Consider the following 27335-nt stretch of genomic DNA (forward strand, 5'->3'; position numbering starts at 1 on the left):
CCGTTATAACCGATGGCTGCAGTAGCTCTCTCGCCTTATTTCGTCTTGCCTCAGCAGTACGCCTGCTCTATTTTTTCACCTGAAGACGATTGCTTAATGAGGGGGGCTGTTCGATGTGGAGTGACGTCACCCGCTCATGATTATTAATGAGGGGTGTGGGGGTAATTATTATTTGGTTCTTTCGGTTAAGTCACGTCTAAAGATAAAATAATAAATTAAATTAAATAATAGAATACGACGTTTCGATTGCAACACAAGCAATCATCATCAGGTATAATGAAATAGCGACATAAAATCTAACCAGAAAACTATAGACAGACATATTAGCAGACATATATCACCAAGATACATAGCGGGAGCAACACAGGTAACAGAGAGGGGTGATCGTCTCTGTGGGGTGGCCTTAAATAGACAGAGGGGGGGGGGCGGAGGCAGAGAGAAGGAAGGGGGGTTAGAGAAAAAATTAGCATATCAATGAGTGGTCAACAGACGTGGTGCTGCACGGCAAGTAAGCCTGAAAATGAGGAGGACACACTAAAATTAAATAACCTAGTAAAATATCGAAATGTAATGTAATACAACACAGAGGGTCGGTCAACACACAATTAACGCATAGCCTGGTTGATTACGTATTTCAAAGATTGCTAAGTTAGAATTTAAGTGTGAACATTCTAAAGAGGACACAGGCAGAGAAAACAAGTCGCCAGAGAGAGAGAAAAAAGATAAGCTTAAAACTTCCCCGTAGAAGTGGTTCAATCTTAATTTTAGAACTTTCGTGACTGCAGGAATTATTATTTGGTTCTTTCGGTTAAGTCACGTCCCTCTCTATTACCTGTGTTGCCCCCGCTATGTATCTTGGTGATATCTGTCTGCTAATATATCTGTCTATAGTTTTCTGGTTAGATTTTATGTCGCTATTTCATTATACCTGATGATGATTGCTTGTGTTGCAATCGAAACGTCGTATTCTATTATTTAATTTAATTTATTATTTTATCTTTAGACGTGACTTAACCGAAAGAACCAAATAATAATTCCTGCAGTCACGAAAGTTCTAAAATTAAGATTGGGTGTGGGGTGTCCATTTGGAGGACGTCACCTGGTCATGAATATTAATGAGGGGGGCTGGTCGATGTGGTGTGACGTCACGAGCGTTAAGGACATTCCTGGGTGATTATAGTAGGTATGACACGTTATTATTTTTCAAAGCAAGTGAAAATAGTAGCAGGTTGCATATCAAAATAAATACATTGCAGTACATATTTCTTGCATAAAATAGCATAGCAGGCTGGGCAAAGATGGCTTTGGCAGGGTCACAGGAACACGGTTTAGTGAATGTAATGATAAAGATACAATAAATTATCAAAGTGGCTGACCTAGGTTCAGATATTAAGATGCATTTCAAAGCAAGGAGTTTGCCTTGAAGATGAGCCATCATTTTGCTTTGGCTACAACTGAGTGTATACACTAAACTAGTCATATTTTACTAGGTAAGGCCCACTGAGCTATACAGCTATCTTTCAGAAGCGACCTGGCCACAAATGATAGCCTAATTAAGTTGCTGATGTGGAAATGTATATCAGCCAAATATTCTAAACGCATCTTTCTAAATGTGTAGGGAACAACCAGAGGACCCGGAGAAAAATAAACGCGACCACGGGAAGAGACACGCAAACTCCAAATATACAGGCGTCAGGGTCGGGAATCGAACCCACAATCTCCTGTACACCATGCGAGGTAGTTGACATCTCAAAGCCACCGCGACAGCCCCCATCAGCAGTCCGTGGGCACAAGCTCTGCGGTACAATTTGGCAAAGGAGCCTCCTCCAAGCGTGGAGCGGTGTAGCACGTACGTACGTTGAACTTCTTTCGCACCGTACGTAGCCAACCGCGCTACTCGGCGGTGCGGGGAAGGACAACAATGACACGGAACTGATACGAAGCTTTCCGGGGGCGGGGAGAGAGGGGGGCTTCAAGTTGACTGTGTGGCTACATGAGAGGTTAAGGGACCACGGGAGAGAGATTCACTCGCAAGAGCGACCTGGGTCACCAACATGATGAAAGTTAAACAAATTAATTAAAGTGCTGGACAGCAATCTGGCAAATAGAAATCAGAGCAAACAAATAAAGCAACTGTATCCCGTGAGAAGTAAAATACAAAAATAATCGCACGAAATAAATATCGATGTTGAATCAAAGTCCAATGTTAATTCTAGATTTGAAGCTTTCGTGACTGCAAGGAATCATATTCTTAGGTTTTTTCAGTAAAGTCACGTAGGTAAAACATCAAAATTAATGAAAATAAAATAAAACAAAAATCACGACGTTTCGGAGGCAACACAAGTCTCCGTCATCAGGTGGGACCGTCACAGCCGAATTAGCTGCATCAAAAAACTTAAGAATATGAGTCCAATGTTACTTTTTCCTGCAGCGCAAATCGGCTTGGGCAGATAATATTTAGGCTCATCATGAGTACAATTACAAGATGCAGTTACATAAATGTTTAACATTAAACACATATGGGGTGACAATCGTACGAATATGTAAACAGATGAGGATATCTGTCAAATATTTATCTTGACCCACAGTTATGGAAATCCAAATGAGTTCTGTATTTTTGTAAAACATCGAATACAATTATTTTCACACCTCCAAAGATTTGCCCTCCTTGCGAGTCGATGAACTCTCTCAGGTCGGGGTCCAGATTCAATGCAGGTGTCGAATCACATTTTTTTTCTCCGCTGAATGTAGCACCTCCAGTGGCTGCAAGGTTACCAATAAACCAATGGCAAATACGAACAACAAATTATCGACTCATGAGCACGGTTCAATGCCGGTTCTGCGAGTGTGAGAATTGCTGAATCTCAATGCCTTAATGCAGGGACCTGTTCTTTTTTTAAACAATAACGAGATGTAACATTACAATAGAGTACAATACAGCAATTAGACCACTGATCCTTGGAAAGCACAGTTCTGGGCAATAAACTATATTGGATCGTATTTAGGCATTTAGTTAAATACATTTTCAAGCCTATTAGCAGCAAATGTTTCTCAGTGAATTCACAGGAAAGTAAAATGAAGCTCATTAAACAATTTGAGCATTGCCGCACACTGCGAAACCTGCATGAGAACAGGGGTAATGGAAAAAAGAACCACTAAGAATAGACTGGGACACAAAACTAGATACACTCACGAGCGCACACACATTTTATACCGTAGTGTTTTTTTTTTAATTCAAATATCGTAACTTAGTAAGAACATACTCCGGTAAACTAAAAATTTCACTTTTAATTATATTTTTGTTGAAGATTCCAACTGAAAAGTTGGTAATAGGATATCGTAAAAAACAGAGCTTCCCTTCGTCCGTGACCTATTTACACGACCGCGACGCTTGTTAGAGGAGACACACGTGACAGCAGAAGCATTGGGCATACACACACTTACACCTCAACATATCGAATGCAAGAGCAAAATTGCACATGAGTTAATTTTTCTACACCAAGAAAAAAAACACGTGATTCGGACATTCTGAAGATAAACACATTTGAGAACAACAACAGCAACCGCTGTTAGCTACTTAGTGGCTGTGACGTTATCACTGCGCTTGTGCCAGGCTAGGTGCACCTTGAGGCCACGGGAAGCGTGGAAGGCTCTCTGCTGGCAGGTGACAGGACAGACCCAAGTGCCATGGGATGACTAACGGAGATGACAAACACACAAACGCATCGGCCTCCTTGAGTCATCTATTGAGTGTGGGGGAATGCACTGTGAGTGAGTATGCGGAGCAGTAGTGTAGTGGATAGCTAGCTGCGCTACGAAAATGACAGAGACCCGAGTTCGACTCCCACTCACGGCCAAAACCAGTGATGGATTACCTGAACTGGTCTTGTGCCTCCCCAAGGTCGACTCACCCTCAAATTAGCACCTGGTACTTTGTGTAAACATTTCCACTGGGGAGACAAAGGTGGCCGGGCGTGGTGTTGGCCACCCACCCCCTCATTTGCCACAGTGCCGTCCTTCTTCATAGGTGCTCGCTAACAGCACTTGCTCCCAAAAGTCCGCAAGGCTATATGGAGGATCTATTCCTTTGTTGTTCGTGAGTGCCTATTCAGGTTATAATGGTGCAGGAAGGGGGTTGTGTAGCTGACACCATGCCTAGGTACTCTTTAAGGCTGGGTTAACCTACAGGAGGCCCAGGTCAAGTTCAGACACTTCATGTCAATGGCATTATCCACTGGAATCAAACCCAGTTAACCGGGGAGTGTTGTTCAGTGCGCTAGCGACTGTAGCACCGAAAGAAAGAATTGACATTTAATAACAATTATGATAAGCAATCAGAATATACCAGAACGCTTGAGCTTATAAATGCACTGCATACATATATATACACACGCAGACTCTTTGCTGAAGCAACAGAATATCTATGAAGCAAAATGCACTGTGCCTAGCCCCTTCTCTGTGCTCACACCACAACTACCATCCATCACACCGCTCTCTCTCTCTAGGGGGGCGGAGAGCCCCCCACTCCCAGAGAGCCCCCACCCCCTCTCCCCACCCCGTTGACTCCGCGCTCAGAGCCTCTGCTGCTACATCAGGTGTCTGCATCAGGTGTCTGCAGTTGGCAGCGCCCTCAGAGACTCCAGCTGGCCCAGAATCCTCCTCCCCTGCGGGGCAGCAGATCAGTTTGTGTCAAGTCGAGACACCATCATGTGACGCCTGGAGCTGACGAGAAATGCAGCATCGCATCGCGTGTGTGTGTACGTGTGTGCATATGTATGTATGTGTGTATACGCGTGTGTGTATGTGTGTATACGTGTGTCCGGCAAAACAACCCCCTACCTCCTCGTGGTGCCGGATGGGCAACGTTGTCGTGGACAGTGCCGTGGGGATAGGGCCAATTCCAATTGGCCTTTTCCCCTCAGGGCGTTTGTAGCCACCACAACGGCTAAATGGGGGCTCTGGACGGGTGCGAGGGGCTGTTAACCCCTCCACTTCCAATAAATTACCACTAAACCACGTCTACAATATATAATTAATAAGCTTGTGCCGGAGGCCCCGGGGGGACAGGCGTCTATGACGTCTCCTGGCCAAACCCCATTTGGCGGAGCCAGGAGATTGAATCTTTACCCTCGGGCTCCTCCAGAAACAAGAAAAAGCCACTACGGATGGCCACATATAATGTTCGAACACTCACTGCGGAGGAGAGGCTGCCACTCCTCTGTCGGGAGCTAGATCGGTACCGCCTGGATCTCTGTGCCATTCAGGAGGTCCGGTGGACCGGCTCTGGCTCCTGCCACCATGAGGGGTGGACAGTCCTCTACTCGGGGTAGGAGACTGCCAAACAACAAGGTGTGGCTCTTCTTCTGAACAAAATATTGAAGGGGGAATGGGAGCGTGGCGGTGAGGTGTGGGAAGCTGTAAGCCCCAGGCTACTTTGGGCTTGCTTTCCCATCAACCGGAGGCGAGGAGTGGTGGTCGTGGTTACTTATGCCCCCACGAAGACGAACATCCATGGAGGGATGCAGGCAAGGCCAATGAGTTAGGTCCTGCACAGATGCCATATTGTATGTCCGTCTGCTACAGCAGAGAAACAAGACCTACATCTCTGCTTTATTGACCTGGTCAAGGCCTATGATACCATCAGTAGGCCTGGGCTCTGGGTTGTTCTTCGTGCTTTCGGAGTCCCTGACCCTCTGCTCACGATCATTAAGGACCTTCATGATGGTGAGCGTGCCCGGGTTAAACTACATGGCCGGGAGTCAGAGCCTTTCCCTGTACACCTTGGGGTGCGACAGGGATGTCCTCTGGCTCCCACATTATTTAACATCTATTTTGACCACGTAGTTCAAGCCTTCAATAGCTGTACCGGGGGAATCTTCATTTGGTACAGATATATTGGGAGGCTGATCAATGCCCGGGTGCGATCAAGGGATGGCTCCCTATTGGTCAACCACGTTAAGTATGCCGATGATTTGATAATAGCTGCTCATTCAGAGGAGGAGTTGGAGACGCTGCTGCTGAGACTGGAGCGTGCCACTAAGAGGTGGGGCCTTACCATCAGCCCCACCAAAACTAAGCACCTGCCTGGGTATTGTGTACCATCGGACACTCCACCCCCACAACTCCCAATCGGTGATGGGACAGTAGTGGAGAGAGTGGAGAGTGTCCCATACCTGGGCAGTGTGCTTATGACCGGCTCCAGTTTAACAGCAGAGATCTTACTCCGAAATAGTCGAGCGGCAATATATTTTCATCGGTTGCGTAACGCTGTGTGAAAGCTACCTGGTCTGTCGTTCCGCACGAAGCTTCAAGTCTTCTCGGCCACAGTCATTTCCTCCCTTCTCTACGCTTGTGAAACGTGGACCCCCTAATGGAGCATCTTCATCGGTTGGAAACATTTAGGCTGGCCTGCCTACGATCCATCCTGGGTTTAACCAGGATGGATTGTGTGAGGAGCTCACAAATTCTTGAAAGGTCTGGGCAATGTCCCATCGGTGAATTCCTCTGGCAGGCAAGGCTGCGTTGGCTGGGTCATGGAGCCCGCATGCCCAGCCACCGCATGCCAAAACAGCTTTTGTTCGGCCGGAACGAGGGGAATAAACGGGCGCGGCATGGGCTAGAGAAGAGATAGAGTGATGTGGTACAGGAGGACGTGGAGCTGAGTGGACTTGCCGATGACTGGTACCAGCGGTGTCATGATCGGCCTCTGTGAAGGAGACTCGTGAAGGACGCTGCTACTGGGCAGTTGGAGGCAGTCGCCCTCCAGCAACAAAAGGAGGGCGGAGGAGCGACGCTCACAACAACGAGCGGAGCGCCGGGTGGCTACAGCACAGCAAGTTGGCACAGTAGGGGCACAGGTGGTGCATCAGCCAGTCATCTCGGTCATCTCAGTCAGTCGACCCGTGGCACCTGGGTCTACTCCGTGACCTCCTGCCAGCGGGTGTTCGACACTTTACGTGGCCTCAAGGTGCACATGGCCTGGCACAGGCGTCGTGGTGACGTCACCGCCACTTAGTGACGAATGGTGGTTGTTGTTGTGTATATCTGTGTGTGTATACGCGTGTGCACGTATGGGGAGCGGTGGCGCACTGCGCTACGGATCCGGCAACCCGAATTCAATTCCCTCCCACGACCAATGACAGTGGTGATTTTTCCCCCCAGTCCTGTGCCTCCCCTAGGTCGACTCAGCCTTAACATGAGTACTTAGTACAGTGTGTAAACATCGCCACGGGGGAGACAAAGGCGGCCGGGCGTGATGCTGGCCACCCACCCCCTCGTGTGCCGTGGCTGACGTCATAGGTGCTCACTAACAGCACTTGCGCCAACAGTCTGCTAAAGGCGACACGGGGGATCTTTGTCCGTGTGTGGTTGCACTTTTGCGTGCGCGCGTGTAATTTCACCTGCCACGTCTCCTCTAAAATACATCTCATTTGCTAACAGGGCTTGAGCTGCTGCCTCTTCATCAATAACATCCTTACAGTGTTTTGCATTGGTTTGCTCTTGGAAGTCCTTTGGTGCTTGGAAACACCTTGTATTACTATCATCATTGGTCTAAATGAATGTAGCTGTCATTTGGGTTAACAACGCCTGCGTGCAAAATATTAAGCGGCAGTGCCTTCGAAGCGGGGACATTTGTGTGATTACGAAGCAATTGTAATTATCGCGGTCACCGCTGCTGTTGTGATTATCAACCCACGCCACCATCGTAGCTAATGGCACGGCAAGATCTTTATTGTGGGTAACCCGACAATCGCATGGTTAAATCTTAATGAAATGATCTAATCTTACATTCAGCAGCTCATCTGTTTAGTCTGGCTGGGATAGATCACATGCTGGGCCCCAATCGCCGGGGATTGTTTATGTTGTACAATGATTATCGGTTTCCATGCAGTCCGCACATTTTCATTCGTCCACGGTTTTCAGCCACGGTTTCCATGATTTACGAGCGTGTTGACAGAATGACAAATATTCTCTGGCGTGATCAGTTGCTGGGCTTTGAGAAATGCACGAGCGTATGAACAAAAACAGAAGGGCCTTTGTCAACGACACTAATTAAAATATATATGGATAGCTGCAGGAGGCTTAGCATTTCAGCCTATGGCCCTGGTTGAAGGGTTACTTCCATTGTGGGAGAGTTAAACTTCTTCGGAGAATCATACAGAACACTCGTTTCAAGTAGTAGTAGCTATGTCGGCAAGCCAAGGCTCTGCTTCACGAAGACGCAACGCTGCGTGACATTGCAGGACCGTGAGCAAGAGGCCTTCCCCTCCGTCCAGCAGTGGATTGATTATGTCTGATGGAGATTCTGATGAATGATAATGTTACCACCTGCAGTCTTTTTAAATCCAGGATTTGTCTAAAATATTTTTTTTGTTTTTATAAACTTCTGCATTTGTGTGTCTGGCTAATTCTGTGAAGAGAAATGTTGCACAAAGTCGGCAACCTACTTGCTGCACTGCTGCCTGATGGTCAAGCTGCATCCCTGACGATCGCGAATCCCAAGCACAAGGTGAAATCTGCATCATCCGGCGGCACTGCATCACAGATGACTTGGCATGTCAAAGCATTCCATTTTAAGTCTATCAATATGACATTTGCCATCCAGCATTTACCTCGGAAAATATCTTAAGTTATTTTGAATTTAAGATGCTTGACTATTTCTTTTTGGGGTGTTTTGAGTGTGGCTCTGCTGAACATTGAGTGCACAGTGGAAACGTGTCGACATGAAGGGAAGAATACCGTTCTGCCCTCTGCAGGCATCGTGATGCCCAGGCACTAATCGTTGGGGTAGAGAGGAACCCAGTCTGCAGCCAGGCAGGAAATGCGAGGCAACGATAATGTTTTAAGTCGGATGAGGTTTCCACAGAACTGCCGTGGCCATTGCAAGCAGATGCAGATATGCATCGAAACTCACCACAACGCACGTACAACGGTGTACACAGAAGACATCTGCCACGGTGCAGACACAGACATGGACAGCGCTGTGCATCACACTATCGGGACGCCTCTGAAGCTATGTACTTTTAAATCGAGATTGAAAGTCACTTCTCAAGAACTGCTTTGTGTGTTTAGTTTTATGTGCTTCCTCCGCTCCTCCGATTAGCACGGTTGGCTACGTACAATGCGAAAGAAGTTCAACATATTGCACGTACACGAAACAACAGTGCTAACGACGGCTTTTGAAAAACAACATCATCCTTGATAATTGGTTTTTTTACCCTTCTATCTGGCAACAAAACTGACACCTTTTTAGAAGGAGTCATGTCTATGCAAACATGACTCCTTCTAAAAAGGTGTCAGTTTTGTTGCCAGATAGAAGGGTAAAAAACCAATTATCATATTTTTACTGGCAAATGAGGTTCCCATAGAACATCATCCTTATTCGATGAGAACCTGCCTTCAATTACATGTGTAGAGCGATGCGGTTTGATGTTGTGCTTGAAGAGATGAGCACAAATTGGACTGGCTTGTGACAGCATTTGAAACCTCCCCGCACTCCCCCCACACACACTTATAAAGCAATTTGTGTAATTCCCAAATGATTGTGCTTCATTGAAATCAACATTCTGAGATTAATTGCACTCAAAAAAACAACTGCCAACCTCTATTAGCACAACTTTCTTAATTGTTGATTATTCTACAATCCTAAATGAGGTACCTAACGACTATGCAGCATCTCCCATTAGGCGAGCGTTGTTGTTTACGTGGCTTTATAAGACAAATGGCCACTCAAACCTTTCCCACATACACGGATCTGACTTGGATTTGGCACTCCTCTACCAAGTTGCTAAAAACGACTCTGTGCGGCCGCATCGAGCGACAGATTTTCACGCTGCCTGTGTCTGCTGGCCGTGTGCGGCACGCACACTCGTGGGTTTACACCTCGCGTGCGTAACGGGTGCAGCACGGGCTCGAGAAGAGATGTGCTGATGTGGTAGAGCTTCGTGGATGTGCCGATGACCGGTACCAGCGGTGTCAAGAACGGCCTTTGTTGGAGGAGGAGGCTCGTGAAGGACGCTGCTACTGGGCAGTTGGCGGCAGACGCCCTCCAGCAACAGCGAAGGGCGGAAGAGCGATGCTCACAACAACGAGCGGAGCGCCGGGCGGCTAAAACGCAGCGAGTTGGCAAGTAGGTAGCACATGGCACCTGCTGGATCTGTCCTGTGATCTCCTGATAGCAGCGAGACAATCACACTTCACGTGCCCTCGCGGTGTACCTAGTCTGGCACTAGTGCCATGGTGACGTCACCACCGGTTAGTGGCAATCGGCGGTTGTTGTCGTGTGACGCAAGGCGATCGGCGAGGTGACGAATATGTTTAATACATTAAGACAAACTCAGCGCATTCGTTAATAACACAGTGGCCTTTAAATGAGAAGTATATAATAGGCGATATTTTGGACAACAGTCCTTCTCCCTGTGCTATGCATATGATACACACACGCTACACATGTGATACACACATGTGTGATGCAATAGGACAGTCAGCTATGGTAAATATTTTGTGAAGGTTTTTGCCGATCCACTGCTAGGTGAGGGCCTCCCCACGCCTAAAAAAAACAACTTGTATTTTACTCGGGAAGGCTCACTGAGCCATGTAGCTCTCTTTAAGAAGCGACCTGGCCACAAATGATAGCTCAACGAAGTGGCTTATCACGTGGACATTGATAGCAGCCAAATACTCTAAATGCATGATTCTAAATGTGGGGGGAAATACTGAAGGACCCGGAGAAAAATCCACGTCACCACAAGGAGACAATGGAAACTCCAAATATGCAGGTGTCAGCGTTGGGATAAAACCCACGACTTCCTGTGAACCAGGCGAGGTAGTTAACATTACTGATCACATGAGCATTTTAATTCAGTACATTGGTGTGTTCCGATTTACGAACGGGTCTCAGGAATTGAACCCGTTCGTAAGTCGGGGACTGCCCAATGGCCTCTACAGACTGTTGGGGCAAGAGCTGTACGCGAGCAGCACCTCTGAAGGCCGGCACTGCACATGGCGGGGTTGGGTGGCCAGCACCACACCCGGTGGTCTCTGTCTACCATGTCTTTACGCACCGCACCATATACGTATTTAAGGCCGAGTTGACCTAGGGGAAGCCTAGGACCAATTCAAATATCCGCCAATGTTATTGGTCGTGAGCGGGAATCGAATTCTGGTCCGCCAGGTTCGTATGTCAGTGCGCTAATCACTGCGCTACCGCATCCTACAAACCTGGGGGATTAGTCTCTCTCCTGATACCCGTACAGGACATACAAATCCACAATAGCCACCACTCGCCACAAAGTGGCGGTGATGTCTCCACGGTGCCTGTGCCAGGCCAGGCGCACTTTGAGGCCACACGAAGTGTCGAATGCTCGCTGACAGGAGGTTACGGGACAGACCCAGCTGCCATGGGTTGACTGAGATGACTGGCAGATGCAACAGCTGTGCCCCCTACTGTGCCAACTTGCACCATTGTACCCGCCCGGCGCTCCGCTCGTTGTCTTGAGCGTCGCTCCTCTGCACTCCAGTAGCGTCCTTCTCGAGCCTCCGCCAAAGAGGTTGATCTTGACACCGCTGGTACCGGTCTTCGGTTAGTCCATTCAGCTCCACATCCTCCCGTACCGCATTAACTCCATCTTTTTTCCAGCCCATGTCGTGCCCGTGTAGCCCCCTTTATCCGGCCAAACAGAAGCTGCTTGGGCATGCGGTGGCGGGGCATACGGGCTACACATGTCCACACTCACGATATCCATATGCACACACACACACATCACCTCGCTGGTCTTTTTAAACTGCTGGGGTAAGTGATTCTAGTGAGCGTCTGCAATCAACAGCAATACATCTGGCCATTCCTGTTGTCACTATCTATCTCGTCTCGTTTCAGGATGAGCTGACCCAGCAGAAGGAGTCACAATCGGAATTTGCACAACAGCTTCCTTCAGGTGAACTCAGCTTTCAATTAGTATTTGGTGCAGTGTGTGTTGTTATCGCGCAAGGGAGTGTGGCAGGGTGGCATATTGGTGACGCTCGTGCCCCACGGCAAGAAGGGCCTAGGTTCGATTCCTGACTGGGCTCTCCGCTTTCCTCCCACAGCTAAATATTGCATACAATGATAATATACAATGATAATTTACAGTGTAAACTGATATTATCCAAAATGTCAATGCTGAAAAGAATTACATGTAAAAACGCTTGTCAGAACCCCTCCTGGTGTGCTTCATTTGTGTTGAGGCACACTGCTCGAAACACAGCAGCTGTCAACGGTACAAATGTACTCATCTTTGCATTCACGCGGCTCTTAAATGCATCTACAATTCAAAGCACCTCACGTCACATTTCAGTGACCCACACACAACAACGTTGTGTGTCCATATCCCATCAGCCACACAGCTCTCTGGGAGTGCATCATTTCAGCAGCGTTGCTTCAACACAAGCAAAGTCTGAAAGCAAATCCAAATTTCACGTTTATCTTGTTTTACTTGGTGAGAAATCAAGAGACCAGGATATGATCATTTTCAATAGTGACATGGGGCGTTAGTCTGCCAGGAGGGAGCAATTATTGCTGTTACGTATAATCCAAATTGAGCAATATCTTCGTAATTTTTTTTACTTGGAAAATTTGTACGATGACGCTGGTGGCACGCGGTGGCGTCATCCTTCGCACGACGTCATGGGGATCTTTCAACGTCCGCTGTGACGCAGGCGGCGCGTCGTCAACGCGATGATTACGCCGGCGGTATTAACCAGGGCGGTTGCCTTGATTCCAACCGCGAGCCTCCACAACAAAGCGGCAGACGCGCCACCGCCGGGCCGCGTCACCACCTCTCTGTCGCCGCTAACGAGACGCGGAGCGTCAAAACCAGTCCAAAGTGCGCTTGCGTTAAAGCAACGCTGCTGAAGTGATGAACTGTCCGAAGGCGGCGGTGGTTGATGGTACGTGTAAAAAAAACACCTGTTATATTTGTTCACGATCGAGCGGAAACTTGTCAACACCACTGGCGCTCCACGAAACCAACACCCAAACACTTTGGCCACTCTGGGCTCTGCCTGCTGAGTGGAACGAGCAATGGGTGACCCCTTCGTGTGGAATCACCCCAACCCCCCCCCCGCCCCGCGTAAGAGAATGGTAAAAAAAATATTTTCTCTGAAGAGCGCAATTCCGTAAAAAAGTGGAGGAATGACAAAAAGGCGACTCTGGCTCCAACTTTTTACGCCCCTCATAACTAAGCAGCGAATGACTTTTAACCCGCTGATGTAAAAAAAAACCCTCACGTGGTTGCCATGGCAATTGACTAGTGTGTCTGAGACGGCTCCGGGCACTCGCAGTGAACGACGCTGCAGCGTGCCGAGCCAGATGTTGGCCTTCGCTCCCTCGCGTGGGAGTGCGTTCTATTAACACAAATACACAGCAGACCACCCTGCCGGTGGTATCATTGCTATTGTTGAATACACACTTAATTAGATGCAGTGTTGTTCACACACACACACTGAGCATGTACACCAAATGTACGAAAGATGTCTATAATAAGCGACGTTTTGGGTAATTGCCCTTCTTCTGCACAGCAGGCGAGGTAGTTACTATCTCGCCAGTGGTGAAGAACGGCAGAAAAAAAATGTCGTGAATAAACCTGTATCTCCATACCCTTGGAGTCACTTTTAAATAATGTAATTTTAAAGCACTTAAATCGAGTAATTATCGACGTGGGGATGAATTCTTTGCAGCAAGAGGCCAACGTGCATCGCGCAATGCATTGTGTGCCGTGTTTGTCCAGGTGCTCGGCACGCCTCTCTCGGGCAACCCACAGAGACCGTTTCTCGGCGCCCATGGCGACGATGATAGGGCCCATGGCCAGGCCCTCGGCCGGGCCCACGGCCGGGCCAGCACGCCGCCCCGACCCTCAGGGGTCCAAGTGCCCAGCGTCCACGGCCAGTTGCTGCCTACGGAGGGGGTCCCGACGGGAGCCGGAAATGTGGCGGGGTTACAGCGAGATCATGGCAGGTGGCCGATCACTCGCTCCCTGGATCAGTGGTTCGCAACAGCTCTGGAGCCCGTGGACAGAGATCAAAGAAGTCGGAATAAAAATGCACCCCGACTTCCTGCAGATGAAGCCATTTGCTCAGCCTTCCTGCATTTTTATTCTGGTGGCAGGAGCGGCATCGCGTATCTGATCGCTACGTTGGGCTGCGAGAATCGTTACCGGCGAGCCGAAACAGTGATAATTGGGAGTGTTTCACGCTTGTGCGCGTAAACATTTGATTTGATTTGCTACGTCGGGTGGTGGACGGTCTTAATGACACAAATTGGGCCACATCCATTTCGTGGTGGCCTAAACCCCCAAAAAACGACGCGTTAACCCGTTTCCATTTGGAATCTGAAGGAGATGGCCACGCAGGCAGGGCATGTGTGCCACAGTTTGGCGCCAGGTATCATAGAGTGCGACGGTCGTGTCGCTACGGTTCTCTGCGGTGCGTAACGACGTATTTAAAAACAGCAGCACTATGCCTCTCTAATTAAAATTAGCGTTGAGTCGCTCGCGCGTTCCGAGATTCAGCGGTGAACGGCACACCACCCACCCTGCAGAAGCATGCAGAAGTCTCGCAACGGGGAAGGGTTAAGCAGCCCCGCGTTTAAATCTAAAGACCTAGTGCTCCTCCACTGCGCACAATTGATTCCGGCTAGACCTCTAATCTGCGCTTGTTTCTTCGATATACCCTCAAGTAGACCACAGTGCTGAGGCGCAGCACATTACAGGCAGTGCATTGAGGCAGCGGGTCACGTGGCTCAGCGGCAGCGAATTCGCCACTCCTTGTGGAGGTTCACTGGTTCGATTCCGGCATGCCGCCCTGGTTATGACTACCGGCGTACTCACCATGGGATGTGTAATGCGGCGTCTGTTTAGCAGCCGACGCTGGAGATCCCGTGACAACGCGCAAATATGCCGGCGTTATGGTCCAAATTGTCAATATTTCTAAAATGACACCGAAAAATGTACTCAATTGCGATTACACGGAGCAACATCGCCCCCTCCCGTTCGTCTGCGATACACAGCGGCGACTTGGTGATAGCCCTGCGCCAACACATTGGCACGAATGCCTAATGCACTGCGTTATAATAATTATTATAATTGTTGTGCAGCAAACAGATTAGAAAAGGGCTGGAAAGAGTCCAATAATATGATTTTACATTTGTCGGCGCGTATTCAGATTTCTGTTACTCCGCATGCAAGTGTTGATTGCTTTTTCTCATTACTTGTCTTTAAAAGGAAATTAAAACTGATCCCGTTAAAAAGAAATACAGTTGGCTGAGCACAAATATATGAATACATTTTAACGTGTAACGCTACACAGAGTGTTCGCTCACTCGCTCTCGTAGAGAGAGAACGACTCAGAGGCGCAACAAGGAACCAGTCAAGCGGGAAAGGCAGCAGCCACACGATGAGTTGGCACCAACAATTGCCCACTCTCTGTAGCCCTCTACATATTAAGCTGTAATCGGCCAATCAATGATTGTTCATATGTGGGAGGAAGCAGGGGTGCCGGGAGAAGATCCCACGTAAGCGAGGGAGGAACACCTTATCCCAAACAGAGAGGACAGATGACACACACGGGCAGGGAGTTTCACGACATTTGAGCGGTGATCCACCAACCCTCGCTGCCTCCACAGTGTTGCATCACAGGACATGTGCCTAGCCACCACCGCGGCTATCAAAGCTCTCATGAAACAAGTTCTAGATTTTTTTTTTTTTACAAATAATGAAAACTATTACAAACAAGGAACAGCCACATTGAGATTGCATGTAAAAAAAGTACCAAAACATGTATTAAAAGGTGACACATTTCACCAAAGTTATTCACAGCAAGATTGGAAGATGGTGACATGAACATTGGATTGATGAAAATAAAGCATCAATATTAATGGAGTAAACATTAACCATCTGAGATTTGCTGATGACATGGAGAGGCATTATAACGTCCAATGGGAATGAACGAGAGTACAAGGAGATGCTGGAAGAAGGTAATATTGAACCCTGCGCTATTGGCCTCAATATGAAGTTGGGAAAATCTAAACTCAGCTCTATCGAACAAAGACGGTCACTGCATCGCACGCTTTCATATGCGCTTCTGCGGCGGCCGTCTGGAACGCTCTTCCTTCCGATATGCGGAAGCTGCTAGAGCTATGCACTTTAAAATAATCTATTGAACACGTATTCCTTCATAACTGATTTTTGTGTTTAGTTTGTTGTCCTTCGTCCGTACCTCCAATTAAAATGTTTAGCTACGTACATTGCGAAAGAAGTTCAACATACACACATACATATACATACATATAAGCCAGACAACCACATCAGGTGCAGCGGAATGTATCGCTGCGATGTCTCCTTCATATCTGTGGATCGGGGCTTTTAACTTTCTATTTGTGCATCATCAGGTATCTGCATCATCTGCCATGGTTTGTGCAGTGGATGCGGTTTAGGATGGACCATGAGCTTCGTGGAAGACCAAACCCAGAGGTCTTCTGCGTGATGTTTTTCACAACCGGTGTCCGTGAGTTCTTTTGCACAGGTGCCGAGTGGATTTATGCAATGCGGGAAGGACAACAGATACTTAGGGAGGCCTTGATCCAGCAGTGGACAGATCTTGGCTGATGATGATGAAAATGACTTGTGTGCATGCATGTACAGCGAATTTCCTTGACTGTACTCGGAATTGTATTGTCGGTGCGATGTGTGTGCATCTCGTGCGGTTCTTTCCAAGGTTTGACTCAATGTTAATTGTAAAAAAAAGCAATCGTAATACCAAAGCACGTACGACGTTACATCAATTAATACGAATGTGCTTTTGAAATGTCGAGTGATTTGTTAATCAGGGACTAATTGCAATTTTTTAAGAAGTAACCGCACCACCACTGCTGAATCAAGGCTTTGCTTCACACAATACCAGTATGGTGCACGGCACACTACATCAGCTGCACGTGAAGGCCCACGGTGCTTATGGAGGACTTTTATCCACCTTGGAGAATTACCCAGACTCTAGCATTAGAAAGGCCACACCAGGTTAGCATCGTTTAGTGAAATTAACCGTCCTGTTAATGTTTTCACATCTCTCTCATAATATCCTGAACGTGTTAACATTTGCTTACTCCGCAGGGTACCTAACGCTATCAGTTCTCTACAAGCCTTGGACTTTGGAGGCAATTTGCCTCATCACAATCAGAATCTTTAATCTTTCCTCGAAAAATATGATGAGCTATGAAGCTCTTTTTCACAGATGTCCAGCAGTCTTTCACTGACGTCCAGTAGTATCCATGGAAGTATTGCGGGCACCCAGCTATCCCAGCCTGCGTGCTCACTCACAACGATGCCTCCCGTGACAGATTATCATGACGTAAACTGGCAGGTACTACCAGCTGGTGCCTCTCTTCTGCGAACTGCCACCCTCTCATTGAACTACTCAGTGTTAGAGAGCAGTGTGCTCCGGCCTGGTCTGGGAGCTCGTGCGCAAAACCGCTCGATGCACAATTAAGTAAAGCGATGCGCGTCATTACCGGAGGACCGAGACCGACACCAACCCCCTGGGCTCCTTGTTCTGATGAACATTCTGCCACCAAATATCGGCAGAGACAGTGTGCCACACTGCAAGGAAGCTTACACGTTTTCTTGCCAGCGACAACCACCAGGACCTCAACAATGTTCCTAAATCAACGACTCAGGTACCGATACCCCTTCTGGGATCGTGCTGTCACCATCCCCGAATCTCGCACAGATCTGGAAGAACGCTGGCGAACTGAGCGAAGCAACGTGGACATCCAGAATGAAGACCTCATTTGAGACCCAAGCATCGCACCTCCTGGCTTCGACATTCCTCCTCCACAAAGACACTGGTGGTGCAACCATCAATAGCATCAGAACATCAACAGGCCTCCTTCATGAATGGAAATTTAAGACAACCTAGATTGGCGCGATTGTGGCCACGCAGCCCAAACTATGGACTATATGGTAAACCCATTAAGACGCAGAGATACATAGATACACCCAGTGATACTGGTAGGAACCACTTGGTTCCACCAGCCCACAGGGGATTATTGTGTCCGTCCGTCCTGCATCCAAAAATGGGAGGGGTGGGGCTGGGTGGAGAGGGGAACGTGAGGAGGGGCTGGGTGGGGAGGGGAGGGTGGGGAGGGTGGGGCTGGGTGGGGGGTGGGGCTCGGTGGGGAGGGGCTGGTCACCCCGTGGTGCCCTTATAAAACTCAACGTTTAACCTACTCACGCCGGCTTGTGCCCGCCCTCACAGTCGGCCATATTTGCGGAATACACCATGCCGCCGTTGACCCTGGCCATTGACCGAGCAACCCAACGTTCCTACCAGCGCCCTCCGCAGGAATGTGTTATATAGAGACACAAAGAGATACATAGAAGACACAATGGAACCCAAAGGGACACGTTGAAGGCAAGCCAGACTAGTGCGAGTGTGACCACGCAGTTTAAACTATGGACCTTAACGTAAACCGCCGTGGTCTAGCGCTCCTTCAATGGAGGACGAATGGCAAAACCACTCGAGCCTGAAGCCGTCTCGTTGTGGCGAGCAGACATCGACACTCTGCGATTTTTCTCCCGGACGCATTGCCACGCGCGAGAATAGAAACAAAGTGAACTGCTGCCAAAGAGCGTTTTTTTTTTGTTGTCAGTGGAGTTGATGAAAAAATAAAATGGAAAATCATTTTGGGTCAGATGGCATAAATTAAACGTGTGTCGTACACCCTCCTCCACCCAACACAGACAAGCAGTCAAGTTGCCACGTGAACAAACGACCTAAACTAAAATTGAACTAATTGTTTTACCAGGTAAGGCCCACTGAGCTATGCAGCTCTTTTTCAGAGACGACCTGCCCACAACCGAGAGCTCAACGAAGTGGCTTATCACGTGGGAATTTACAGCAGTCACATTCTCTAAACGCGTGATGTTGATTCAAAATGTGGAGGGAGAGAGACACGCAAACTCCAAATATACAGCAGGCGCCAGGGTCGTGATTGAACCCATGACCTCCTGTATACCAGTCAAGGTAGTTAACATCTCGCCACCACGTCACCCTGATCTTATGTATGACTACCTCAGCAGCACCGGTGTTGCTGTTGGGCAGCGATCCACACACATTTAACAGCTTTACCCAATTGGTGCATTGAACAATTGAAGAAAATTTGTTGAATGTCCTCTACAACTCAGCGGTGGTGCTGCCGAATCAGAAACAAATCGGCACGTTTGTTCACACGACAACTGTATTCGTGCCTGTGTCTGTTGGAGGGGGTATAACACATTTCACTTACTTATGCATTCTGATACAAAAATATACTAAATAATTTATGAATAACAATATTTCTCGCGAAAGCCTATGTGTTAAATTATTGTTTCTGTATACATATAGAGTATTGTGTGTATACTACGCATGTAGAGATATGTGTCCCTGTGTGTTAACACTTTATATACATGTAAATGTCTGTACATCATCACGTTTTTTTGCATGCAGATATTGCTTTTTGACTCCTGGTCAAAGCTTCCCGGACTTTATTTCCCATTCAGCAAAAAAAATACGTTTCCTTTACCAATATCACAACCGTTAAAAAGTTGCCGAGTCAGCGACGTTATGCACGCGCGCGGAAAGGAAAGGCGGTGTTGTTCTCTACCAAATGAACTTCCGAATAAAATTCACAACCGTGAAAAAGTAGCGGCGCAGTGAAGCATCGAGTATTTATTATCACAACTATCCTCACGATCTCCAGTATCCACTGACCACAGCTATAACATCTGTTTAATCTCCAACGTACATGATCTACGCCTGAATAGCCATTTAAATTCCAACATTCGTCGCAGCAATTACACGATGTAACACCATTTTTGTTCCTAGGTAGTAAGTGTTATTTCGTAATTGCTTATGCCTAAAAAGTATAGAGCATCAACCAACATCGCGTGAACTCCGCACATCCTTGCAGCAGCAGCAGCGCCTTTTGGCTGGCGATCGAACAAAGGCGGTCACCGCATCGCGTAACACTTTCAGATGAGCTTCTGCGGCCCTCTGGGATGCTCTGCCTTCCGATATTAGGAAGCCACTGGAGCTATGCTCTTTTAAATCCCCTAGATTAAAAATTCCTTTCTTCTAGAACTGCTTTTTTTCTGTTGAGTTTCTTGTCCTTCCCACGCACCTCCGATTAGCACGGTTGACTACGTACTGTGCAAAGGAAGTTCAACATACAGGCCGAGGTCAACTCAGTCTTAGATTAGCACCGGGTGTAGTTTGCGAACATCATCACTGGGGAATCAAACGCGGGTGAGCGTGGTACCTGCCACACCATCATCCCCTCGCGTGCCACGTCTGGCTTTAATCGGTGTTCGCTATAAGTGTTCCCCTATAGGGTTGCCAACACTGACTGAAGCTATTACGAGAGATGTTTCAGTATTATTAATTTATTTTCTTAAAATATCCTATGATTAAAATCTCACCGAATTTCTTTCAATAGTCAGTAGGAGGTCGTGCCGATGGTGGTAGAGACTCCTTGCCAGTCCTGGAGGGTTCGCAACCCTCGTTTGCGATCAGTTCTTGCCTCAACAGGCTCTGTAGGCTATATGTGGGGGGGGGGGGGGTATGGGGGGGGTCCCTTTATCTTTGTTAATTTAGGTAATGTACATATTCAGTAAACTGTGCCGTTTATCGGGTAAGGATCTACACGACGCGTTTGCACGCGTGCGGGTGAATGCTGTGTGTACCGGAGGCCTCACAGGCGAGGAATGGGACAGGATGATTACATTTACTCTGAGCAAGTCCCAAAACATCGTTGGCGCCATAATATAGGTTTCTTTTGTTGAGTTAGATCGCGTAAAAATATAAACGTGTCGTTAAACCGGCCACCACCCGACACAGCCAACTAGTAAGGTTTGTCACGTAAACATAACGTGGCCAATTCGTTACTAGTACAGCACACCGGTGTGTTAGAGAGTAATTTCACAACATTTACAATCTGAGTACCACGTGTTAAATCTTTGACGACATCCACCCAATGGGGTTGCTGTCCGACCGCCCCTGCTGGGCTGTGCTGGCGAGGGCGCCAAGTAGCCTGGTCCACAGCACCAGGCTACTTGACACATCCGCAGTGAACACCACTGCGTCTGTGGCACCGCGTGACACATCCGCAGTGAATACCACTGCGTCTGTGGCACCGCGTGACACATCCGCAGTGAATACCACTGCGTCTGTGGCACCGCGTGACACATCCGCAGTGAATACCACTGCGTCTGTGGCACCGCGTGACACATCCGCAGTGAATACCACTGCGTCTGTGGCACCGCGTGACACATCCGCAGTGAATACCACTGCGTCTGTGGCACCGTGTGACACATCCGCAGTGAATACCACTGCGTCTGTGGCACCGCGTGACACATCCGCAGTGAATACCACTGCGTCTGTGGCACCGCGTGACACATCCGCAGTGAATACCACTGCGTCTGTGGCACCGTGTGACACATCCGCAGTGAATACCACTGCGTCTGTGGCACCGCGTGACACATCTGCAGTGAATACCACTGCGTCTGTGGCACCGCGTGACACATCTGCAGTGAATACCACTGCGTTTGTGGCACCGCGTGACACATCCGCAGTGAATACCACTGTCTGTGGCACCGCGTGACACAGACGCAGTGAATACCACTGCGTCTGTGGCACCGCGTGACACATCCGCAGTGAATACCACTGCGTCTGTGGCACCGCGTGACACATCCGCAGTGAAAACCACTGCGTCTGTGGCACCGCGTGACACAGACGCAGTGAATACCACTGCGGCTGTGGCACTGCGTCACTCATCTTGATATTTTCAAGGAGAACATGGGAGCGTACTCGGAGGAGCAGGGCGAGTGCTTTCACCAGGATATACTGGACTACCGCTACCAAGGACAGTATAACGAGAACATGATATGAGACTACATTTGAGGGCTGATTCGTCAAAGTATTTTACAGCATAATCGTGAATCTCGAAAAACTACTCACTTCGAAATCTTTTGTAGTAAATTTTGTATAAATGTAGTATAAAAACATGTTAATTTTGATTCATATGTTGTTTTTTCTGATTTTATGTGAACGAAAAGACATAAATTAGCCCGTTTCGTCATTGAATATAGGTTAATTTAAAAATATCACTGTCCTGGTCACAAAAGCAAAGTTTGTGGAGAATAACAGCCATTTTCTAGACTTTTTAGGCATAAGCAATTATGAAATAACACTTACTACCCAGGAACAAAAATTGTGCTACATAGTGTTATTGTTTGTGACTTACCAAAAATGGCTTTTGTAATTCAACGATTACCGAACGGGAAATATAACCTCGAAACTTGCTTACATATTCAGGAAATGGAGCAAAAAGAAACGACAAAGTAATTTGTTGCTCAGATGAGCATTGAGGAAGCTGACGGGAGGAGGAGCGAGTCGCTCCACAGAACAACCACTGATGACTTTGCAATGAAGTGGTGCTGATTTTTTCGACCCCAGTGGGATGATGGGCTGAGTCAACCCCCAAAACAGCATTTGAACTTGCAACCTGATTTCCAAGCAGCTCAGCTCTCCCGCTCAGCCACCGGTCCGATAAGACGCCAATGAAGCAAGCCTCGCATACTGGAGAGAAACTGGCCGCACTGGGACACGTGACAACTGGTGCACAGGCAACTGATCACCTCAAGGTTCGCCGTCTAGCCGGTGGCCTCCTTTAACAACGGTGACTGGTGGGGAGTTCGTGAGAGCCACGTGCCAGCTCCTGACACGAAAAAAAACACAAGCGGGTAGAGCGCAGTGGGCAGCCGCCCAAAGCGCAGCCCTGAAATCCACGAGTTATAGTTTCAGATTTTCAGTTTCAGTTTATTTGGTATAGCCCTGTGAGCCATTCGGCTCTTGAATCGGGTGCAACCGCAACAAACAAAAAGCAAAAACATGAACAAGAAAACATCTTAAAGTGACTATGCGCAAACAGAAAAATCCAGGAAAAAACTGCAAAGTCTTCCAGAAAAAGCACCGTACACCAACGCTTTGTGCAAAACTAGCAGAGGCGATGGCATTTCCAGATGACAGGATAACGGCGTGTATTGAGGCGGTCGGTGGAAAAAGTGAAAGAAAAAAAATATTCACAAAACCGGCTGGCACAGACACAGACACACGGCTGAAAAAATACATTATATGGTTTAGTTTGAACGGACACATAAATAAATGTGTCTTGCATGCAAATGAGTATCAATAAACAAATGGTGTTTGAGTTTTATTTGGCATCGTTCAGGCAACTTAGAAATGGGCAGGTGTCAATGCATTTGTGAACTGTGACAATTTCGGAGACTAAATTGGTTACACACACACACATCTGGAGCCCACGGAGGAAGGCAACTTGGTCTGTGGGTGCGAGATGGAGAAATTACTCCGAGGTCTCTTTCCGTTCTGACCTTGCAGAAAGAGTTCCGTGCACACTGTTTTTGGTTTTGCCGAGGACTGAGCAAAATCGCTTCTCTTTCCAACAAGGCAATCAGCCGAAAAAATGTATTTTTCAAGAAAGACCTTGATATAAACATCCCCGTAACACGGTACGAGAACATAGCTGTGTTCTATCTGGTACCAAAAAAACAGCTAATATGCAGCAGTCTGTCGTAGATGTGAGTGAGCGTACGTGTCTGTGTGAATGTGCGTGGGGAGCGGCAGTGAAGCGATCTGCACGCTGCGCTATGAGCCCTGTGACCCAAGTTCGAATTCCGCTCACGGCCAACATCGGTGACCATCATATGAACCGGTGCTGGGCCTCTCCTAAGTCGACTCAGCCTCAAATGAATACCTGGTCCGATGTATAAAAATCGCCACTGGGGAGACAAAGGTGGCCAGGCGTGGTGTTGGCCACCCACCCCCTCGTGTGCTGTGCCGGCCTTCATAGGTGCTCGCCAATAGCACTTGCCCCAACAGTCTGTTAAGGCTATATGGGGGATCTTTGTCTTTGGGGAACTGGAGTGAAGCAGTTAGCGCGACGCTGCGCTACGAACCCGGTGACCCGAGATCGATTTCCGCTCACGGCCAACATCGGTGACCATTATCTGAACCGGTCCTGGGCTTCACCTAGGTAGACTTAGCCTCAAATGAGTACTGTTCCTGGTGGGGTGTGTAGACATCGCCACTAGGGCAACAAAGGCGGCCGGGCGTGGTGCTCGCTAGCAGCACGTGGCCCAACAGTCTGTTGAGGCAATAGGGAGGGAGGATATTTGTCAAAAACACGCAGGAGTGGTAGTGTGTTCGTTTTTTCATTCTTGGTGGTGCAGAATTAAAGTTTATAGTTTAGTTTTAAGTAGCGATGAGTATCGGGGTTCCTAACCTCCGTTCATCCGGGACTACTGAAGGCCTAAAAAGACGTGCTTACTAAGAGCACGCCTCCTGACACGCCAACACGCCTGACTGGAATGTTTACGTTATGATCATTTGTGTTATGTATGGTGCAAATTAAACTGTATACAGCGTGTTTAAATAAGATGGACCCGATTTGAAATCGCTATATCTCTGCAACCACGAACCGCCCATGAATGAAACTCTTACCACTTGAAAGAGTTTCAAATGATTAGCCAAGGATGCCTCTGCCTGCGCACAAACAGCGACTAGCATCAGTCACTCGCAAGGCACGCTGCGTCAACGTTGGATATGTCGCACGGGATCCCAAGACTTGGCGCTACACTCCTCGCCCCCAAGATCCCCAGACATCACCACAACCTGCGACTGTTTCTTGTGGGGATACGTCAAAGACGGTGTTTTTGTGCCACCATCAGCGACTAATCCGGATGACCTCAAAAACAGAATCACGGTAGCGGTGACTTCAGTGAAAGAAGACACTTTGAGAGGCGTTTGGGCCAAATTCAACTATTGTCTCGATGTTGTCCGTACAGCAGGTGGAGGGCACATAGAGCATTTATAAAATGGTTAGTAAAACGTGATAACTCATTAAACTGTTTGTAACTATTTGTGTAATTGTAGCATGTTGCCATCGTGAAAGATACTGTTTTGAAATTGGGTCCATCCTTCTAAAACACCCTGTGTAGTAATGGAAATAACTGAGAGATATTAATCTCTAATAAACGATTAAATTGCCCACCGACATCAGTGAAAAAACTCAGCAAGCAAGTACACACGTAAACATCTGGATTAAAAACAAGTAGCCTATGAAATTACCCTGAAATGAGCAGTGAGGCCACAATATCAACAACTTATTGCCCTCTCAGTCGCATAAGAAAGCCGATTTAAATTTCACTTGACCTTTTATTTATTGTGTATCGCCACTAACGAAGCAATAATGCAATGGAATATAAACTAAAATTACCCACAACCTATCCAATTATGTGCGAAATGGATTAAGAGCTGCAAAGAAATTGATTGAAAAATGAGTAATCTACTTTATCCAAGGTTAAAAACCACGTAATAGGGAAGTACGTAACTGCAGATGCCGTTTGTAAACATCGCGGGTATTTAAATACTACCTTCAAAAGGTCGACGTTGAACAATGATCATCTGTGCTGTGACTCCACAGTTAGTGGTAGAAATTCCGCATGCATGTGACAGGGACCAGTACCTCTGTAGGAATATATTTTATTAACCCAGAGGGATGATTCTGAGCAGAGCCGACTCCCAACTAGATACGAACTCATGATAACAAATTATTTACATATACAATCACTGTTACATTGTTTATATAGCTTTAGTTTGGTGATTTTTAGAACGTTTTGGTTTAGCCATGTTTGTTTGTTGTCGTACAGAGTTAGCCTGATAACTTTAATCTACATTGTCTTATGGTTGTTATTGTTTGACTTGCATCCCACTGGGGTTTTTTGCACACAGCGTTGAAATGCGGTGTTTTTTTCTGGAAGACTTTGCTGTTTTTTCCAGGATTTTTCTGTTGCGTGTAGTCACTATAAGATGTTTATTTTGTCATGTTTATGTTTTATTGCGGTTGTACCCAAGTCAAGAGCCGCATTGCTCATAGGGTTACACCTAATAAATGAAATTAAATATTTTACCCGTGTTTTGTTTAATCCAGGTGGGATAATTGAAAGGTCACTGTACAACACAGACAAATGCCAGTACGCAATTAAATACGACTCAAAGTATAATGTTGAAAAGTGAAGCTCAACTCAAAGCATAATGATTGCTTTATCTCCGCAATTGATTCCGAGTAGGTGATGGAAATTCCACATTCCTATGACGTGAATCAGTCCGGATAGACCACTCACTGCTGACTCCCCCGTGGAGTTGTGCTGTCTCACCACGCGGTGCTGCTCCTTGTGCCGGGAGAGATGACGGGAACGGAGAGAAATTCCAGCTGGGACTTCAACTCGGAATCACGAAGGGCACGCTGGTATCATCCCGGCAGCTCAGCCCGCTGTGAGCAGGCGAGTCAACTGTGCCCCGAGTGGCTCTGATCGAGCAATGCACCCTGCCCGCCGCCCCGTCCAGGTCATTAAGGCTTCTTCCATACGGATCGAAATATGAATAATGTCCTGACATCAAGAAATGTGTACATACCTCTCGTGCCTGCCTACGTGCCTGCCTGCGTATTCTTCAACGTTGTATGTTCACCCGGCCTTCAGCGGACGTGTGTAGACGTTCGGTGTGTCCGTGCGTTTCGTCCTGAAAGTGCGCGCGGAGTTGTGATTATTGACGCGGAGGACGAATGCGTGTTTGTGCGTACAGCTACGTTACGCCGCCTCATTTGCGTGGGATTGCTTGAGAGTGCATAGAACCATCGGTGTGGGTGCTTGTGAGGTTTGCCCTATTGTACGTGCGTTAATTAGCACGCGTGGCCACGTGTATGTGTGCGGCTGAGTGGCCATGGAAGTATGTGCATCTGAGTAAGCTTCTACACACGTGTGTGTGTGTGTTTGCACGTGCGCATATAATCAAGTGGAGAGCGGTGGCGCAGCGGTTAGTGCGCCGCGCTACGAACCCGGCGACCTGAATTTCATTCCTGCTCACGGCCTCAAATGAGTAGCTGGTGATGCGCGTGTAACATATTGCCACGAGGGTGCTAATCTCTCACATTAACACGCTAATCTCTCACGTGAACACGCGAATCTCTCACATGAACACGCTAATCTCTCACATTAGCATCACTAACCCCGCCCACTTCGTTGATGACCCTAGGAGCTCGCCCTATTAAAGTCTCCATTCAGCTGCTTTTTCCCCTCTTTCCTCCTGATAACGATCGCTTGTGTTGCGATCGAAATGTCGTAGTTTTTTGTTTATTTCATATTTATTATTTTTCTTAATTTGTACCTATCTACGTGACGAAAGATGCAGTAAAT

At 47.6% G+C, this 27335-nt stretch overlaps 1 protein-coding gene across 1 annotated transcript in view; it reads right to left on the reverse strand.

The window, feature by feature from the left end:
• LOC144732752 (uncharacterized) overlaps positions 1–26765 on the reverse strand; it is a 270676-nt gene extending 243911 nt beyond the window's left edge. The window contains exon 1 of the mRNA XM_078614329.1: positions 26298–26765. The gene's annotated coding sequence lies outside the window, so the exon portion shown is untranslated. The remainder of the gene's footprint in view (positions 1–26297) is intronic.
• Positions 26766–27335: the final 570 nt, after the last annotated feature.

The sequence above is a fragment of the Lampetra planeri genome, chromosome 44, assembly GCF_965212315.1.
Source record: "Lampetra planeri chromosome 44, kcLamPlan1.2.h2, whole genome shotgun sequence".
In the NCBI taxonomy this organism is placed as follows: Eukaryota; Metazoa; Chordata; class Hyperoartia; order Petromyzontiformes; family Petromyzontidae; genus Lampetra; species Lampetra planeri.